The sequence below is a fragment of the Camelus bactrianus genome, chromosome 32 (genome assembly GCF_048773025.1).
Source record: "Camelus bactrianus isolate YW-2024 breed Bactrian camel chromosome 32, ASM4877302v1, whole genome shotgun sequence".
Lineage (NCBI taxonomy): Eukaryota > Metazoa > Chordata > Mammalia > Artiodactyla > Camelidae > Camelus > Camelus bactrianus.
The window spans coordinates 16,289,217-16,309,694 of NC_133570.1; the positions used below are offsets into that span (position 1 = coordinate 16,289,217).

The 20,478-nt window shown below is 52.5% G+C and overlaps 1 long non-coding RNA gene across 1 annotated transcript; it reads right to left on the reverse strand.

Moving 5' to 3' along the window:
* Positions 1-1,539: 1,539 nt before the first annotated feature.
* Positions 1,540-19,370, reverse strand: LOC141575779 (uncharacterized). The gene is made up of 8 exons (XR_012503593.1): positions 19,129-19,370; positions 12,619-15,975; positions 12,225-12,432; positions 11,685-11,812; positions 10,807-11,522; positions 8,322-8,423; positions 6,201-6,324; positions 1,540-4,213 (listed from the first exon to the last, which is right to left on the reverse strand). It is a non-coding gene; the product is annotated as an uncharacterized LOC141575779 (long non-coding RNA).
* Between the last annotated feature and the right edge of the window lie 1,108 nt (positions 19,371-20,478).

Below are 20,478 nucleotides of genomic sequence, written 5' to 3' on the forward strand. Positions count from 1 at the left end.
CCACACGGCAGAGCCGGGGCCGCGCCGCCCCAACTTCAACTGCAGCCCCGCCGGCCCCGCCGCTCCCGGCGCCGCCCTGCAGCGCCGCCCCGCGAGTCAGGAGGCGCTGGAGGGCGGGTGGGCTGGGAGCGGGGGCGGCTCTGCCTGCCCTTGGCCCCGCTTCCTCTCACCCATCAACCCTGCGCCTGTTAACCTGCCAGGTGACTCTACCAGATGATGTGCACTTGGAACTCCAGAAACGTTTGTCCTTCCCACTTCACACTTGAACTAAGTCCCTGCTGCTGCCAGTATAACTCACTCACAGCCGCTGAGGCTGTGTTTGGATTCAAGACTAAGTCTCCTTGGCACAGACCCTACAGGTGGATGTGCAGCGATTTGGGTGCAAAGTATGAGGGGGTCTTTTTTTTTTTAAATGATGTTTGTTATGTCGTTCTTTTTGCTGATTGCTTCCAGGTTTCTGTCATTCTTTGGCCTTGAGAATAAAAATGTGTAAAATCACTCATCTTTCTTTTAATATATTTATAATTGCATTGTTTTGCATTTAAATCCTTGGTGTACACAGTGATTATCCATTCTGATTACAAGAAGGAGAGTTATCTGACACTTTTTCTTGAATAATCCTTTCCGTACCTACTGCTGTGAAATTCCACTGTTACCCTGCAGACAGTTGTGTGCATGCTCAGCTCTAAACCTAAAGTCGATTCTGCACTGTCCATGGTGCTCTGATAACACAATGTCTTGTCTGCTGTATCTTGAAACTCTCCTGAAGACCAAAAAAGCCTGTATGTGCTAATGGCTCAAAACTTCCTGGTTCTTCCTTTAAATGTATTCTTTCAAACGCATGTTAGATTCATTGCATGGGGTTCTAGACTATAACAAATTCTGTTTTCCTGTTAATTTGGGGCTATATTGAATTTAGACTTTGATGTAGTTCCTTCAAGTTCATTATTTTCTTCTATCTGATTAAAAAGGATGCTCCATGAATATTACAAATCTATGTTGGTAAGCACACAATGTATAAAATTGTCACTTATATGACACTAACAACATGTAGGAGGGTACACAGAAGAGATCCAAATGTGAGTAGAGGTGTAAGTCACTGAAATTACTTTGGTATTGATCTAAATTAGAACGTTACAAATTCAGGTGTTAGTTGCAGTTCCCTGGGAAACCACTAAGACTATGACGCAGAGTATGTAGTCAGAGAAATGACATGGGCGTGCAGTTGACGCCCTGGAGAATAACCAACAACAGAAAGCAGTGATGGAGGAATCTTAGAACAAAAAGATGTAGCCCGTGTAGAAAACACATGGTGAAAGAACAGAGTCCAGTGCTACCTGACTGGTGATTAATTTAAATCTACATGGTTTGCAAATGCCAATTAATAGGCAGATATTGGCAGAATGGGTAAAAAGCTATGATCGAGCTCTATGCCATCTACAAAAGTCACACTTTAAATTCAAGACACAAAGAGGTTAAAAGTCAAAGGATGGATGAACACATACCAAGCAAATATTAACCAAAAAGGAATTAGACTGGCTTTATTAATATACGGCAAATACACTTTATGATAATATTTTTTCTAGAGACAAAGAAGGACATTTTATAGTGACAAAGGGGTCCACGTTTCGAGGAGGTGACACTTGTAAGCATTTTGCACTGAACAAGATAGCTTCAAAATAGACGAAGCAAACTGACAGAATAGAAAAGGGAAACACGCCCCTCAGCCATATGGCTGGGAACGTCCACATTCAACTTTCCATAGTGGGGAGGATCTGTGATTTCTCGGGCTGCTCCCATCAGCACTGTGGGGTGGACAGCGTGGGGCTGAGACCCCTCGTTGATGGCTCAGGGCACTGAAATGTAGGGAGGTTTATCTGCCCAGAGTCACAGCACTGCTGGGTGGCGGGCCTGAGGCAGGGGGTAGAGTTAATTCCTGGGGGTAGTGATTCCCAAACACCTGGACATGAGATCACGCCCTGGACACCCAAACCGACAGCTCCTCACTCCTCTCCCGCATCCTCCTGCTCTAAGGTTGCTGTGAAGAGACAGTGGGTACCCGGAGGAGGTGCCTGACCCAAAAGAATGGCTCAAATCTTGACCCAACTGCTCACTCCATGTTTCAATCCTGACCCCAAAATACAATGCCTTTCCCCCAAACGAAGACCCCTCAATGGACTGAGGGGATACAGACAAATATCCATCTCCCCCTCCCTTGCCCCTCAGCACTCAATCCCATCAGCTGCTTTGCCGTGAGGTGACCACCCTGAGTGACCAATAGACTGCTTGACTCTCGACTCGGAACCCGGAACATTCCAAACCAACTGCCCACGTGACAGTTGCCCAAAGAATATAACCGTCTTCAACTGACCAAACTGAGATGACGAGCTGTTCATATTCACTAACTGGGAAAGGGGTCTCCTGGGCTGGGGCTTTGGTGGCTGAACAAATGAAGTCTTTGGTAAAAGTGGGTCCTTCTCTTTTTGTGATCATAGACCATGATGAACACTGAGAGAACCGTTGACCTCTTGCTTGGAGAAGACCCCTGGGAAGTATCCGTTCATTCCCAGGTCACACTCCTCTCCTTGTTTCCTGGCTCCCTTGGGGGAGGCGGCTGGATCAAAGCTGGGCTGGGTAAGAGGGAAGCTGCCTCACTGCGAGTGCTTGAAATACTCAAAGTACCCATCAGACTGACTGTGTGGGGCATGACTTTATTCAGATGACAAATATTAATATAGAAGGGGAGGCCCGCACAGTGACCGAGAGCGTGGGAGCTGGTGCCTGACAGTTTGGGTTCAAACCCTGCTTAGAAGCCACATATATTATCTGGGAAATTTATATAGACCCTCTTGTCCTCAGTTTCCTGTTCTGTGATAGGAAAATGTTCATAGGGTCTACTTATGGCTGTTATGAGGCTAATAATACATGAACACAGATAAAGCCTGAGGAAAATGATCAGTACTTCATACATGAACCGATTATTGAAATATTAATAGTGAGAAACAATAAGCAAAAACAGTGGCAGTGATGCCTCCAGAGGAACGGCTGTGAGTCAGGAAAGACGGAAGGTTACTTTTCAGCCTCTTCATGTGTGAAAGGCTTTGCAGCTCAGGGGAGTATCTGTTATCACGTCCTGTGAACTCCACGTCAGCGCTGTGGGGTGGGCAGAGGAGGGGCTGTGACCCACCTTTTGTGGTGCAGGGCACTGAAGTTCAGAGGGGATCAATGACTTGCCCAGAGCCCTAACCCTGATGAGTGATGAATCTGAGACAGGAATGTAGTTGGCCAGCTGGGGACAGAGATCCCCGAACACCTGAGACCTCTAGATCATGCCCTGGACCACTGATCCAAGGGCTCCCCTCACTCCCTGTCCCGCATCCTCCTGTGCCTGCTCCAGGGACGCTGCGGGGAGACCGTTGATGCCCTGGAGGAGGTGCCTGAGGCAGGAGAAGGGTACATGCGTGACCCAGCCTCTTGCCTCTACATTCAAATCCCTGACCCCAATTTATGCACATGCAATCCACCCTCCATCAAAGGCCCTCTGAATGATCGGGGTGTTCACTTTGTTTCTCCTCCCCCAGTATCTTCAGCCTATGGGAGCGTTCCTGGTGCTCAAGCCATCACCCTAGATGGCCAGTCATCTGCTAACTCCCCTAACTGGCTTAGAACCCATTAGACATTTCAAACCAAGCATCCATATAACAGATCCACAAAGACTTAGCTTCACCTTAGCTGACAACTCCCGATGAACCGTTAAAATTCACCAACTGGGAAAGGGGTCTCCTGGGCTGGTGCTTTGGTGGCTGAACGAATGACGTCTGCAGGCCACCAGGGTCCCGATGACTAACCCCTGACCAGTCGTCCGAGCAGCCCAGACTGACGCCTGGCTGAGAGCGGGCAGCGGCTGTGCTGGCTCTGACTGGGCGCCTTTTCCGCCTGGTCCTTCCTCGCCCGGACCCAGGCCCTGCTGTGCACCACAGGCGTCACCCTGGAATCTACTTGTACTGTTTCCACAGGGCCTTCCAGGGAGAGGTTCGCGGGGGTGACGTTTGTGGTTGTGCCCTGTAGTTTGGCCAGATGCCCATCCTCAAGCTGCTGAACCACCGCTGGGGACCAGCGGCTGCAGATTATACTGATTGCAGATGGCGCTCTGGTGCATCCTGGGTCTGATTCCCGCATGGTCCTTCTCTTTTTGCAATCATGTGCCATGAGCCTGGAAAACACAATGAACGTTGAGGGAATTGTTGACACATCATTTGGAGAAAACCTCGGGAAATATCAATTCATTTCCAGGTCATACTCATCTCCCTGTTTATCCACCCCCTCAGAACTGCCAACGGGGTCAAAGCTGGGCTGGGGAAGAGGGAAGCTGCCATGGGGTGTGTGCTGGAAATACTCAAAAATATCCAGCAGACTGAGTGTGTGGGGCATGACTTTATTCAGATGAGAAATATTAATACGGAAAGGGAGCCCAGCACAGTGACCGAGAGCGTGGGAGCTGGAGCCTGCCGGTCTGGGTGCAAATCATATCAGAAGCCACGTGAACACTGCAAGCCCCCCTCTGTCCTCCGTCCCCTGTTCTGTGATGCACAAATGTTAACAAGACCCACTTATTAGCGTTCCCTGATGGAGGCTAATGTCCGAAAACTCAGGTAGACCCTGAAGAAGAATGGCTGGTGCTACCCAAGGGGCGTCCGAATATGAAACGTCCGGCAGAATAAGCAAGAACAATGGTCTCGCCTCCAGAGGGGGCTGGGCTGCCTGCGGGGCAGGGGAGGGTGCATGGCTGTGGGCGTGATGCTTTTACAGCCTGCTCTCATCTCCTGTCACCCCCACGTCGGCCCCGTGGGATACACTGGGCAGGTGCTGTGACCCGTGTCTTAGGGCTCACGGCACTGAAATGCTAGGTTTTTAAGTGACTTTCCGGAGTCACAATGCTGATGACAGATGGATGCGGGACAGGAATGTAGTTGGCTCCCTGGGGACAGAGGTCCCTGAGCTTCCCCTAGATGGTGGCCTGGACACCTGAACCAAGGGCTTCCCTCCCCTCATTCTCTAAATTCTCTAACTCCACGGCTGCCTCAAGGGCAGGAGGTGTCTGACCAACAGGAGGGCAGACGCCCGACCCAGCCTCCACCGTCCGTGTTAATCCCCGACCCCAAGGCTGTCAAGCGTCCCTGAAAGAATGTCCCTCGAAGGACGAGGGCATCGCATCTGAGTCCCTCCCCGCCCAGAACCTTCACACAGCAGCCACCTCAAGCTGAGCCTCCTGCTGGTCTGCCTGGGGGTTGGCTCGGCTCCCGCATGGCTCAGGGCCCCGGCTTCTCCAGGCCCACTGCCCACACAGCACCTCTCTATCGCATTGGCATGGCCCCCGATGACCAGCCCCGGGTGCACCGTTAGTGCTGGTGAATGAGGACGGTGGCCGGCTGGGCTGTGCTTTGGAGGTTTTGTGGGTGAAGCTGGCGTGCCCCACTCACTGTCTGCTGACTATGGATGTGAGCCACTGTCTGAGGAGCTTGGCTACACGGAGACAGGGCCGTGGGGCACTGTCCCGGCTCACCTGCCCCATCAAAATCCAGGCCCCACCAAGCCCTCGTCCATCCCGAGAACCTGAGGTGGCACAAGAGAGAGTCCCCTGTCCTCCTGGAGGGACACCCTCCACAGCCACAGCCACAGCCCGGAGACCCCACCCCAGGACTGTCCCTGAGGATGACGCAGGCCCTCCCAGCCTCTGTCACCAAACGTTCATTCCACTGAGCCGATGGCAGTGTCTCTCCCACTCCCAGATGCCCACTGCTCTCCCAGGCCACACCCAGACCCGCAGCCAGTGATCCTGTCCACAGCAACCCCCTGAACCACCTCTGCGAAACCTCAGTTTCCTTCTTTTCTGTAAATCTCCAGATTTAGACTGACAACTTTGTGGTTTGCATGTGGACATCTACATTCAGGGCAGTTTAGCCCCAAATCCCCCCTTTTTTTAATTCCTGTTGCTGGAGTGATTTCAATATTCCCCTGGTCTGATGCCAGGAGCGTGCGTGTGTCCCCTCGGTGTCCGTTCTCTGGAAGAGAGAGTAGGAGGCTGGTGTCACTTCTGTCTTAAATGTTTCGTGGCAACCAGAGGAAGCCCCCAGAGCCTGAAGTTTACTTTGTGTAAAACTTTGCCTTTTTTTTTACATTTCTTTCTAATTGAAACTTACTGGGCGTACTGCACAGGGCACAGATCTTAGGTGCAGGACTTCATGGCTTCTTGTCAGTAGAAACACATCTGCTTCCAACACCCCGGTTAAATACACAGGACGTCTCGGGGCCCCTGGCAGCCTCCTGCAGGAGGAGAGAGAGAGATTAATGAGGTTACAGGAATGACCTCAGTTGCTCCATGTAGATTCCAGGCAGGCTGGTTTGCACACTGTTGGCTCAAAACGAGTGTGGCCGCGCCCTCTGAACACAGTGGAGTGAGCGGGGAAAATCCAAGCCCTCTGGGGTTTTTCCCTGCGGCCGTCTGGGGCCGGGGTAAAGGGGCTGGGAAACGCTGCTCAGAGGCATCTGGGCTTTTATGGAGGGAGAAGCTATTGCTACCCAGGGAGTTGCGTCCGTCCTGGTTCACGGAGCCCTGCTTCTGTTTAAGGTGCTTTTCTACACTTGCCTGTGTTCCATAAATTTGTTTTAAAAATAAAACCCCCAGGAGATCCCTTTTGCTTCACGTGGAAGCCTCCAATGTTGAGTGCAGGACACGCACCTAAAACTCAGGCTGAGTGTATATACGTTTCAGACAGAAAATAACCAGCTCTGAATCGGTGACTTGGCAGCGGAGGGGCAGGGCGCCCGCTCCTCTTCCTGGGCCCGATGTGCAGACACTGTGCGAGCTCCATCCCCTCAGAGTCTCAGGCTGACACCCCCAGGTCACCGCCATCACTGGTATCAGACCAGAACCTTCCACCCAGACACAGGTGCTGGAATCAGTGGGAGGCACAGAGACGCAGGGAGGTGGGCTCCCTGGGGTGGGTGTGCCGGGACCCAGCGGGGTGACTCAGACCCTGGAAGTGACCTTGGGCCCTGACGTCCCCAGGGCTCAGATCCACAGGGCAACTGGGCCTGTTTGCTGCTCTTTGCCAAATGTGCCTATACACGTCCCACAGGGGCGAGGCAACCCGGGAACTTGGCTGGGCAGCGTTCCAGTGACTGGCCCCCTGAAGAGTGGAAGTGATGCAGAGGATGAGGGAGGCTCTGGGACTCGAGGGCCAAAAGCCCAGGGCCCTCCCCCTCGGGCCCTGTGAGGAGTGGGAAGTCTGGTGACACAGGTGGGAGCGTGGACCCTGTCCCTCCAGCCCACATTGCACACGACCCATCATGAGACCTGCGCGGTGCAAATGGCCAGAGATCTGCCACATTCCCCTTGCCCTTAATGACCACCTCTCTCTCTCTGACACCGGGGCCAAACTTGCCTGGGCCTTTAAACTTAAAAATATCCCGAAGCTGTGGCAAGAGAATCATAAATTTTATAGCTTTACTACAGCCCAACGTGAAAAGCTTACAGAGGACACTGCTTTTCAGGGTGTAATAAAGCCAGATATTTTGTATGTTATTAAATTCTAATATCAGAACACAAAGAAGCACAAACATAACTTGGAATCATGGCCTTTTAACTCATCCCCAATAAGCACTGCTCTGAACTGCCTTCATGGGTTTTTTGCACGTGCTGTATTCAATGTTTACACAGGTGTGAGAAATGTGTAGAAACTCAGGTTGAGAAATGCTGCCATGAGGTCACCCAGGCCCTCCACGGGGCTCCACAGATGCTGAGGGGCCCCCGGGGACTGGGGACTCCCAGCTGAGTTTGGATCCGGCAGTGTCCCCTACTTAACGCCCGGGCGGCCACGTGCCCACAGGGAGGCGGCCGCTCGGGGCCAGGGGAGCCGTCCTGCTTGCAGGAGAGGGACCCCCCACCGCCTACCCTGGGGCCTCTGTCCCCTTCACCCTCTTCCCAGGGGGCCTGAGCTGGGGGGGACCGCGGCTACTCCCAGCGTCTCACCACACCTAGTAATTATCTGGGGGAGTTGCCTGCTGACCCTGGCGGGTTGGAAGGTCCGGGCTGGGTCCTGCAGAGGGAGACGCTGAACCGCCCCAGCGGCGCTCTGCACAGAGAGCACAGTGTGAACGGCACGTGCAGGAGCCACGCTGCACGTGGAGGCCCTGCAGACGCCCCCACCCCCCCCCCATATGCAGGAGCTGCCGGAGCATGCAGCCTGGCAGCCTCAGGGGCTTCTCTGGCTCGGGGACCCCTTTCCTGGCGAGATGCACTCAGGCCATCCTCCACTTGCCTGCGTGCGTTATTACCATCCTCTTGTCTCCATGTCTTGTTTTCTTTTTGTGCACATGCAATGGTGGGTACTTCCATGCTCTTCTCTGGTGGTTTGGTTTCCCTGAAGCACCAAAAAAAAAAAAAAAAAACAAAAAACTTAGGGCTGCGAGTGGGAATGGACCCACTTATGCACCTGCTCTTCTTCCTGCCCTCCCCACACTCACATTTCCTGTTCTGGTTCTTCCTCATCCCCTTTTCCTTCAACCCTTCTCATGAACCCAGGACAAGAGAATTTCCTGACAGCTGGAGGGAAAAGAAGACTCTGTGCGTGTCCCGAGCTGCCCAGGGCAGGACGGCACCCACTGATGGGGGTGGGGGTGGGGGTACAGGGCTGAGTCACACTTCATGGGGAGCTGGGGGGCCCCTCCGGCAGGGTGGGCACACATTTCTACCTCCCAGCGCCGCCTCCTGCCTGGGGACCACGCGGGGTTGCTCAACAGGATTCAGTGCTGCCGTTGGGGTGGGGGTGGGAGTGGGTCAGGAACCAGGGCGGTGCTAAGAGAGTGGGGGAGGGGGCCTGCGGAGGGATCATACCGATTTGAGGGAAGGGTACCAGGACTTCAAGTGCCTGGGTGAGACCAGGTCCTCTAGGATGACAATCATAAATGGAGGGACGAGGGGAGATGGGGAAGTGCTTTTAAAAAGGAGCTTATGAATCAGAGAAGACAGAGAAGTAAATCACACGCAGATTGTCGCTCTCGCTCTCGGACTTTTCAAAACCCACCAAGTGGCCCTCCGCACGGACTGTGACAGAAATGGGGTTGGGATGGCCTTGGAAAAGGAAACGGGAAGCTCAGGGTCGAGGTGAGGACTCAGGGTCCCGCTGCTCCTGGCAGGTTAAAGCCTGGGCTTTGGACCTTCTCAGACCCCACCTCCGCAGTCACCCCCTAGGGCCTCGCCTGCATCACCTCTGCAATGAGGGGGTGGGTCTCGGATCTCCGACATCACTTTTCAGCCCTTCAATTCTATAACTGGGGCCAGGAATGGCCATCTCGTGCCTCCAAGAGGGCAGCCACGGTCCCCATGAGTCACTGTGCATGAATTCCTTTCTGTCTCTCTGCCTCCCTTCACTACATACTTCCCTGTCTGTTTTCTCTCTTGAGTAAAAGCCCCCTTTCTACCTCCCTGTCAACTCCCATCCGTCCCTGTTCTCCAACATGGGCCACGGAAGGAGTAACGATGGGTGTGCTGCCGCCTTCTCCAGGGCATCACTCCACCGCCCCGTCCCACCCCGGGAAGTCCCACCTGTGGTCGCGCTGGGCTCTGGGGGAGAGAGTGACAACCAACTGCACGTAGCAAGTGACCGTCCTGTACCTGGGGGTGATCTTAGGATCTTTAGGCATTGCCAGGTTTACAGGAAGAACACAGATTTTCTGAGGATGAACCCAAGCTTACAGGGACAGTAACTTGTCCCAATGTCCCTAGTCTGCAAATGGTGCAGCAGGGACTCCCCAGCAGGCGTGGCCACATGCACACCCAGTACCTGCCAGGGTGTGTTCTGAGCCTTGGAAGGACCGGGAAGGGGACCTGGGCTTCCCTGCGATAAAGTGACAGCTTGGGCGTGACTGGGGTGTGGGGGAGCAGAGGCAGCACCGTCTGCCTGCAGCCGAGTGTTCTGACACGAGCAGTGATGCCCTGGCCCTGCCGCCGGGAGGCTCTGTCCTGGGGCTACTCCTTCTGCTGAGAGCAAGTGTGTGAGGCCAGCCTGTCCCCTAGGATCCCTGCCGGCCATGCGGGGCTCACGGGGCAGCTGGACGCGGCCTCTCTCAGATGGAAGCACGTGCAGGCTGTATTGCTGGTCCGAGGATTTGGGATTTGAGGAAGGATCGGAGGCGAGAACTGTGCCTCCGGATGTGCCCCTACCCCATCCCCCCTCCAGAAGGACCTCGGAGTACGTGCACAAAGCTGGGAGGTTGTCGTCTCTAACTCGCCCAACCCTAGGAGCGCCCTTATTCAGAAGTAGCCATGAGGACAGGACGCCGAGGTGCTGTCCCTAGACCCGCAGGGGCAGCGGGGGAGGGGCTACTTGTCACCCGGCACCTGGATCCCACACAGAGACCTGTGTCTCCAGGTTCAAGTGATGCATCCACAGGTCAACCCCCACACCCGGCCCAGTAACGCTGGTGCTTCCTTCCCAAGAGATGCCAACCACGCAGAAGCAAAGCCTTGCCTCTGGCAGTGGCACCAGCAGGAGAGGGCAGTTCTTAAGGAAAGAGAGCCTAAAACAGCAAAAACACACTGGCAGCCCACGCAGACGGTCCCTCTGTGACGGCAGTAATATACGCAGGGCGCAGAACAAGCCCGCGTACACATTTCATCGCCTTCTTCTTCTTCTTTTTTTTTGAAATTTCATATCCCTGTTCCCTGGTCTCCAAAGCAGCCTGTGTAGCCCTGCTGCCCCCAGGCCCTCTCCCCTAGGACCCTACCCGGGGGTCGTTCCCCACCTGGAGAGTCTTCATCCTCGATGGTCACATGTGCTCTCCACAAGCCGTTCTTTAGAAACATGAACACGAACCATCACATTAGGAGAGGGAGGGGCTCACGCGGTGTCACCCGGCTCTTTGCTCTGGGATCCCAGCCATCCCCGGGCTCCGTGGAACCAGAGCCCTTCACCGCGACAGTGACCACAGTCGCAGACCTTCACGTGAGAGAGAGGGACCCGCTCAAGCCCTCACTTGCCCGTTTCCGCCGGGGCATCCGAGCTCGAGCCTCTGATCGTCTTGGCCTGTACTTGCAACTGAGATGCACGTGCTTCGGCTTAAGCAGCTCTGAGGATCAGATCCTGGAGCAGACACAGCGCTGCTGCCCAAGAGAATGTTCTGGGAGGACGGGAATGTGCTCTGTTGACTGGGCCCCTGAAATGCGGGCCGGTGTGATGCGGGCCTGCATGTGTCATTGGATCTCCTTTAGTGAATTTAAATAGGAGCAGGCACCTCTGACTCATGGCTCCCACTGGCCAGTGCGAGACTAGAGATGAGAAGATGAGGAAGACATAAGGGCCCCTCCTCTGGTTGCCCCGCGCTGCGAGCAGTTCGATGGTGCGATCTGACGATGCGTTTGCAGGTTCTTTCTGGGCTCGGCCCCTCTGCTGGGGCCCCGGGGACGTTGCGACACTTAGGCCAGCACGCAGGTCCTAGCGGCTTCCCGGCAGGAGGCCCACCTGTAAGCAGAGGCGATGAGCACGGCCCTGCACACCTGTGCTGGACGTGCTCAGAGCAGCGGGGTCGGGGCTGGGGAGGTAGGGGCACTTTGGGAGCCCACCCTCCTCACCCCTGATGTCTCCGGCCCCACTGTGTATTCTGACCTGTCCCTGCGGACTCACCTCCTGGCCCATCCCAGCTGGATCTCGGATCAGGCCCGCTTTGCCCACGAAAGCCAGCCACTTCTTTTTCCCTCAGCAAGTGAGTGGGTCCAGAATACGCCCCACTTTTCCCTTCTTTCTGATGCCACCTGCGGTTACAAAGAAATCGCAGTGAGGACCAGACCCCGATGGGTCCCCTTTGCACAGGTCTTCAGGTCTCTTGCTGACTTCAGCAAACCAGACGGGAAGCTGTGGTCAGGCCGAGGGCCCCCGAGCCCAGCTTGGTGGGCGATGCCCAAGTCCTTCACTCAAGGAGGATTCCTGCTGCCCTGCAAAAGGCCCTCCAATGCGCAGGCTGTGGGGGACGCTGGCCTTTGCAAACGCCCTCTTGGGTCAGGGCTCAGTCGGCAGAGACTCCCGCGACAGTCCCCCACCCCGACCACGGCAATGGTGTACGGTCATCCCCGGGGACTCGGCCAGCTTTTCACACACGCATTTGACTGAAAAGGAAAAGAAGCCAAGAAAGCAGCGTTTCTACCCCAAAAGGAGAGGCGAGCTCACCTTGGTACTAGATGGGACCTCTTTCTCTGCTCAGCTCTGAGCACGTTTTCCAACATGTCCCTAGGGGATCTCGAGGGGGGTGTCTCCGAGAAGCCTCAGGAATTGCTCAGGGAGCGGTGCCTGGTGCGGACGCGGGGGCGGGAGGGTGCGGGCGGGGCTGCTGAGCAAGCAGGGCCCGAGGTGCTGCGGGGCCGTCCTCCTCGTCCTCCTTGGGGACGTGCAGGAAGGGGAAGGAGAGAAATGCAAAAACGGCCATAAGAAACAGAGCCCTTGGCTTCGTCCCTAAAGGCGCCCTAAGGCACCGTGAACGGGTCAGCCTTCACACGCTGTCACCCGCAGGCCGTGACCCAGTGGCGCGGTCCCCACCGCTCCTCCCGCCAGTCCTGAAGCTCACCTGGCTGCCGCCGCCTCCCTGCCCTCTTCCAAGGCCATTTCAGTCTCCAGGACACAGCGGTGCCGCGGCGGCGTGGGAAGTCACGCTGCATGGAAAACAAGAGTTTTCTCCATAGAAGTGATGTGACTGCAGGCAGCGCGGTCTCCTGTGCGCGCTCGAGCATCCTGCGTCATGGGGATATTCCAGCCCAGCACATACGAGGTCACCGAACAGGTGCCATTTAGAAAAATGACGATGATTGGCTCTATGTTCCTCTCACCTCCAGCCTTCCCTCTCTCTGTCACGTGTGTGCACTCTCTGAGAGCGGTGGCCGTCCTTGCTCGGGTGGCGTCCCTGGGTGGGACAGCCCGCGATGGAGAGGACACGGGGCTGAGGATCAGTGCTCTCCCCTTGCAGCCGCACAAGAGAGTTGGAGCCAGGAGGGCAGGCACCAGACACGTTTAGTTCTTAGTCGTCACAGTCCTCAGGGTGAGCAGCTCAAGGATGTCAGGACTCCTGGGGCTCCCGGTGGTGTTGCTGCCAAATACACTGACCTTAACCTGCGCGGGGCCAGCTGCCCAGGAGTGGTGCCCCTGAACCGGCAGAAGGGGACCCCATTGTCCTGGGTGCTGCTGCCTTGGGTGCTCAGAACCTGAGGGCTGACCAGGAGCACGTGGACTCTGTGTGTGTTTTTCACGCTAATGACAGTGGCCCAGGTCTGTGTAAAATGCACCCATCGTGGCTGCTGGGGAGGCCGCCATGCCGAGAACCGTGGCCTCTGGGATGGCGTGCTTGCTGCACAGGGTCCAGAGCATCCGTCCTCTGTCGCTTGGCCCCAGATCCCTCTTCCTCATTGGGAGAACCTTTCCCCCATCCTGTGTCTGCACTGAAGCTCCTCCTCCTGCCCACGTGTGTGGTCCCATGGCACCTGGCCTGTCCCTCTAGGGTAACGTGAGGTCCGCTGCTCCGGGAGCGACCCACCGGCCACCGGGGACCAGCACACACTGCCAACGCTGGTCACGCCCCGTCGCCTCTCCTTTCTGTGCGTGAAGCTCGCTCCAACCCATGATGTGTGTGTGGGTCATCCGTGGAGGTGCCAAGCCCAGGGGCAGCTGACGCGGGGCTGCCGTCTGTGGGTTGCTTCTTTAGCGGTTGGTATTGTGAGGATCTTTGCGGTCCTGCCCGCGCCAGGAGCCCACTCTGGGCACTGGTCCTGGGCCTCCCTGCCCCATGGCTCCTTTGGTCCATGTGACCCTGAGGCCACCCCCTTCTGGCGACAGGGTCTGGGAACCCTGTGGCCTCGGGCACTTCTGAGCACCTGCAGCGACGCTGGTGACTGTGGTCGTTCCACTGATGAGTGACAGGTGCCTGATGGTCTGAACCACAGCAGTGGGGCCACACGCCCCAGTGTTCCCACTTTGCCTCTCTCACTCAGCAGCTTGAGACTGGGACACATGCGTATCTGCACCCCGATTTCTCCACCTGAGGAGGGGGGATGTCGGGCAAACCTGCAGGTGTGGGCGTGGCGGGGCTGAGTGAATCAATGTGGGTGAAGAGTGCGGTGGGCATGGCCGTGCCCACTCCATCCTGCGGGAGAAAGTCAGCCCTGGCCCTTGTGCTGTGTGAGCGGGTCGTGCCTACTGGGGAAGCTCATACACTGCACACGGGTTCACAATTATCCCATTTAAACTGACACACAGAAAGCCCCCCACTCATACTCATGCTCCTGTCCCCACCGCCTCCAAAAGGGAATTCAGCTGTTGCCAGGGACCGCAGGACGCCGCAGGACACTGCATGACACCGCCAGAGGCCTTCGCCCGCCCAGAATGAAGGTTGATTTCACCGCACCCCCGCCCCTCTTTCCCACCAGGGAGCTGTCCTCAGGATGGCTCTCCAGACCAACAGAAGCCAGCAGAATAGCTTCGCCTTCCTCATTCTCTAGCTTTTTTCCTTCTTAGCAGTTGAGTGCTTCCAGAATATGTGCTGTTTTCACTGCTTTTGGGGCTGCCCTGGATGGCAGAAACCTTAGGCTGAGCTCACTCTATCCCTGGCACAAGGAAACGTCAATCACCTCTGGTCCCTCAGTGTGGCAAGGAGGCGGGGGGTCAGGGTCTCTCTTTGGAAGGGCAGCATCCTTGGGCTCCTCTGAGGAACAGCCCTCAGCTGTTCAGCTCCTTTATCTTGGAAAAATAACTTCCCCCACAGCCAGTTGGGTCTGATGTTAATCTTTCTGAGAGGTCACAGAGCTTGAGGACACACTAGCTTTCGTGCAGGGGTCCTCTTGGAGTAAACTGAGGCAGTGGGGGTGTCTCCACATTTCAAGCACACGGCTTTCTTTCTCAGGGAAGGCCAGCACACAGGACATCTGCTTGCTTCTTTGAAGTAATCAGCTGTGGTGGCTGCCTGGAGGGAGATCCTGGGCTGTCCTGAACAGCACCATTCTCCTTTGTCTCTGAGTCTGACTACAGTAGGTGCCTCATGGAAGTGGAACCACACGGCACACGTCCTTTGGAGACTGGCTAATTTCACTGAGCACAATGTCCTCAAGGTTCATCCGTGTTGTACCCTGTATCAGAATCCCCTTCCTTTTTAAGGCTGAATAATATCTCATGGTATAAGTAAACCAAATTTTGCTTATGCATTCATCTGTCAATGGACACTTGGGTGGTTTCCGCCTTCTAGGTTTTGAAAATTGTGCTGCTGTGAACATGGGCATACAAATATGTCTTCAAGACCCTACTTTAGGGTAGATACCCGGAAGTGGAATTGTTGGGTCATACATTAATTCTATTTTTAGTTTTTTGAGAGGTTGGCCATACTGTTTTCTGCTAATGGCTGTACCATTTTACATCCTCCCCTGCGACAGTGCATAAGGATTCTAATTTCTCCACTACCTGGCCAACACTTGTTATTCTGTTTTATGTTTTTGAATAGAAGCCATCCTAATATATGTGAGGATGGTACCTCCCTCAGGATCAGCGATGTTGAGCTCATTTTATTTTATGCGCTTATTGGCCACTTGTGTATCTTCTTTGGAGCGATGTCTAGTCAAGCCTTTTGCCCATTTTTCAGTCAGACTGCAGTTGAGTTGTAAAAGTTTATATATTCTGGATATCAACCCCTTTTCAGACCTATGATTTGGAATATATATTTTTTTCCACTCGTGGGTTTGTCCATCACTGGGCTGAGGTGGAAGAAATGACCAGCCTTGTCTCCAGCTACCCCAACAAGCCCCCTTCGCTGGGACACTAACCAGGAGCAGGGCTGAGAATTGTAAGGAGCTGGGGTGGCGGAGGTGGGGAGGGGGTGGCGGCGGTGGTGCTGGTGGGCACAGTCCCCCTTCCTCGAGGTCCGAAAGTTACACGCAGTTTGAATTTCCTAAAAAAATAAAACAAAACAAAATACACATCAGAAAAAAAGAAAACAAAAATGGTGAAATCAACTTAAATCACAAATTTTTCAACAATATATCCAAAATGCTGGAACGTGTACATGTGGCCCATGGCCTATGGCCACATTTGTAGGGCTCAAGGGTCACACAGAGCTGGTGGCTACCATATTGGACAGGGGGCAAAGCTGCATGTGATTGCCGGGCAGAGGGTTGGGTCTCAGTAATGGTTTAGTTATCAGTGTCCAGATTCTAGCCACCCTTTTTAAGAACCTGAGAAAATTTAAAAAAATAAAAACGATTTGAGGCCTCCCTCCTTGGCTTGCGGACGGCCGCCTTCCCTCTGTGTCTTCACATGACCTTTTCCTCTGGGCTCTTTGTATGTTCTAACCTCCTCTTCTCCTAAGGACATCGGTCACATTGAATTTAGGGCTCACCTGTTGGCCCTGTTTGAGTCAAATCACCTCTTTAAGGTCTTATCTCCAAGTACGGTCTCCTTCTGAGGTTACGGGGGTAACAGGTCAACATATGAATTTGATGGGGAGACACAATTCTCCTCATAACAGAAGTTAAAGTGCTCTAATTTTTCATGGTCTTGTGAGGAGCGGGTAGTCCAGACATCCTCGGGATGAAGAGACAGAGATGTTTACTAAACTACATAGTCATTGGATCAGATGCGTCTTTGTCTCCTGGTGGAGATTTCAGACGTTTGAACACGGGCAGGGAGCTCAGGTCAGAGCAGGGAAGAGTGAAGCCCATTCACGTACTTCAGCTTACCCCAGCTTGCGGGGTAGCTGTCAGATAGCCTTGAAGTACTGTTTTTTATTATTGCATTAGTCAAATGTTGTTACATTGCAATAGTCGCTCAAGAACTAAAGGCTGGCTGGGTTTCTCATATTTGAAGACAAAAGGCCAAAAATATATGGGGGAAGCGTTTAACAACAGCATACCCTCATGTTTCGCCGGGGATTCAGCAACATGGGTCTTTAAAACACGTACAATTTATGCACTGCCGTTGTGGCCTCCTATGTTGAATCTTATAAGTATTTAAAAGGAGCTTCATGATTTTTAGGACACCTTCATTTTTACATTTTAATGCACAGTGACACAAGACGGCTATTTGAGATTTCTACTCTCTAGTCATTGAGTGTCAATAAAATCAAGGCGAAGAATGTCGCACAGGACGGGAATGACACGTGGCCAAATCTCATCTCACCTCCCGCGGGTCCGACCTGATTCCTTACGGAATGTGTTGTGTGTCCTTCAAACTGGACCCACATATTCTAAAGAGTTTAGTGGAAGTGGGAATTTATATCACGTATTAACAAAGGGTAAATATTAATTAGCAAGGCTGAAGGTTTTCATCTTAAAAAAGTATGAGTCTATATAAGTGAGAATTTTACCTACCATCATGTGGTTTACGGATGAAGCACAGAATATTTCCAAATGTATATGAAGTAATATTGACTAAATTGCAACAAATTAAGCAATGCAAGTGCCATTCATTTTGAAATTGTGGCTCAATGTTAAATAAAAATGTTCGTGGTACTTTACTTCAATAAAAACATGTTTGTGGTACTTCCCTGTGTTTTGTAGAAAATTCTCATTTTTTCCAACATTAAATACACATCTAATTGGATTCAAGAGGTGAGGCCTGATGCGAACAGAGTGAGAAGAGATCCTTCAATGTAAAAAGCCCCTTGGAGAAGAAGTGGTATATATGCACAATGGAATACTACTCAGCCACAGAAAAGGATGAAATAATGCCATTGGCAGCAACAGGGATGGACCCAGAGATGATCAGACTAGGTGAAGTAAGTCAGACAGAGAAAGAGAAATATCTTATGATATCACATATATGAAATCTAATAAAAATAGACAAATGATCTTATTTACAAAACAGAGACTCCCAGACATTGAAAGCAAACGTATAGTTACCAAAGGAGACAGGGAGGGTACGGACAAATTCAGAATTTGGGACTAGCAGAGACAAACTACTATATATAAAATATACAAGGTCCTAATGTACAGCACAGGGAACTACATTCAATAGCTTGTAACAAACTATAATGGAAAAAGGACATGAAAAAGAACGTATGTGTAACTGAATTACCTGCTGTACACCAGAAATTAACACATTGTAAATCAACTGAACTTCAACAGAAAAAAAATGAGCATGAAATATTGACACACAAAGATAGGTATCTAATGTTATATTTATATTGTACGTCTATATTTACATATAATGTACTAAATATATATATATATACATGAAACAATGAAGTAGAATCTCTATATTTAATTTTATGACATAAACCTCTCCTTGAGGTCAAAGGAACATCAAGAAACAATGAACACTTGCCAACAGCAATACATTGTGAGATTGGCAAACACTTAAAAAAACTTCTAGGGGGGAGGGTGTAGCTCAGTGGCAGAGTGTGTGCCTAGCCTGCACAAGGTCCTGGGTTCAGTCCCCAGTACCTCCATTAAAAGAAAGGAGAAAAAAAAACATCTAATTACCCCCCAAAAAAACTTTTTTAAAAGAAACTTCTAAAAGTGTGAATTTAAAAATATTCAACAATGTTTAAAAATGTAACAATTTGGAATTTTTATTTCTTAAATTACATTATCAAAATACTATGTACATAATTTAAAAGACTAAAAACAAGTCAGTTTGGATTATTGGTAAAACAAACCAGACGTTATCCACAGTGAATTTTACGTGATGACACCATCAATAGTTTCAATATGCACAAAGTTAACTAGATAAAATAGCAAGCAAAATCTGAAAGCTTGGCGCCCCTGCTGTCCGATGCTCCTGTCCCCGGTGCCGACCTCACAGCCCACCCACTGCCTGGGTCGTCCTCCCTGGCTCCGTGCAGCTGAGATCTGTCAGCGCCTCAGCCCCAGCCTCCCATCAGCCTGCCACCAGGTGCCACAGAATCGTGGACAGTCCCCCACAGACCCCACGAGTCCTGGACCCGATTCTCTGAGGGTTCCACCCTCCACTTCCATCACCGGAGTCCGCCTCCCTGTGGTTACGCAGCTGCCTGGCTGGACCCCTCCGCTGGGGACTGGGCCCTCCCAGTGTCTGCCTGGGGCCATACGTGGATTCACTGCAGGGACGTAACTGCCGGGCCTACCCCATCATTGCTCCAAGACGTCAGCTCCTTGCCCTCTTGTTATTTCCCCCCAAACCATGGCTGTCTTCTTCCTGGGCTCAGCGTCCAGCCATCCCTGCCGCCCCGCAAGACGCTCAGCAGCACCGTTGCTGGGAGCGAGGCAAACAAACGCGTCCCTCCTTCCGCAGATACAGAACGTTGTCCTTGCGCCCCCTAGTGGAGGTCCTGTGCACGCGCCCATTCACGTGGTCGTTAGGGTTCCCGTCTTCCCTGCAAATTAAAGGCACACGATTAATGAACAGCCTATGTTGTTTTCACTCGTTCATTGAAAACCACATGAGCTCCTTTGAGCCCGGAGAGCAGCCTGTTTGGCTTTCAAAACTCCACGAAAACTCCAAGCCCAGCTCAACGGTTGCCTCCTATGTAAACTTGTCCTGATAGGGCTATAAATTATTTCCACCATCATTTGCTTTTCCGTGAGAAACTGAACACCCACCTCGCAGGGCACCGGCCACAATTTTTAGTTAGAGATGTGTGGTTTTCAATTTTTCTTAATTCGATAATACGTGAGGGCTGGGCTCTGTCTTTACAATGACCAAAGAATGCAGCAAAAGGTAACCCACCCGAGGACTCCTTTATAGATTACTTCCTCTGTTTTAATTAAATCGAAGTCTGATTAAGTTAGAGAGGTGGGAACAGGGAGGGGAGCGACCGGGCCAATACAAGGTCTTTTCTGTGTCCATTTCCCACCAGACCCGAGCCACTGGTGGAGGCCAGTGGAGGACAGAGGAGTCAAAGGCAGAAGAGGTGAGTCCACTTTCTTTATTTTGATTTTACTTGTCAGCTGTCTAGAAACGGCAGTTGTGACATAGGAGGGTAAGAGGAACTTAGTAATTAATGAATTCCACAAATGTTGTCTGAGTGTTGACTCAATGTGTAAGAATCATTCTGAGGGAACACCCCCCAACTCCGGGAAGAGTACTCAGTCCCAAGGCTGCAGAGAGGGTGTACTTCCTATTTTCATAGATGGAACTTTTGCTTGGGTAACTCCAGGAAATGGTGAACGGACAGCTTGTCCACCGCTTTTAACACAGATGCGGCCACGTAACACATGCAGGCGGGAAGCTCCCTGTAAGCACGGACCTTTCTTGAAGCTCTGCCCAAGGCTCCATGAAGATTTGCGACTCCCTTTCCAACTTCAAGTCCCCAAAGATGGGGAATGTGTGCTTTCGTATCTGGCCTCTCATGGCCGTGTTCTGGGGGTGATAGCAGTCAGGACACAGTCACTCTGTGCATGTCAAGGTTGTCACTTGTCAGAAGGACTAGTCATTGAACTCTTGCAAAATCACTCTCACTTTCCATGTGCACCTC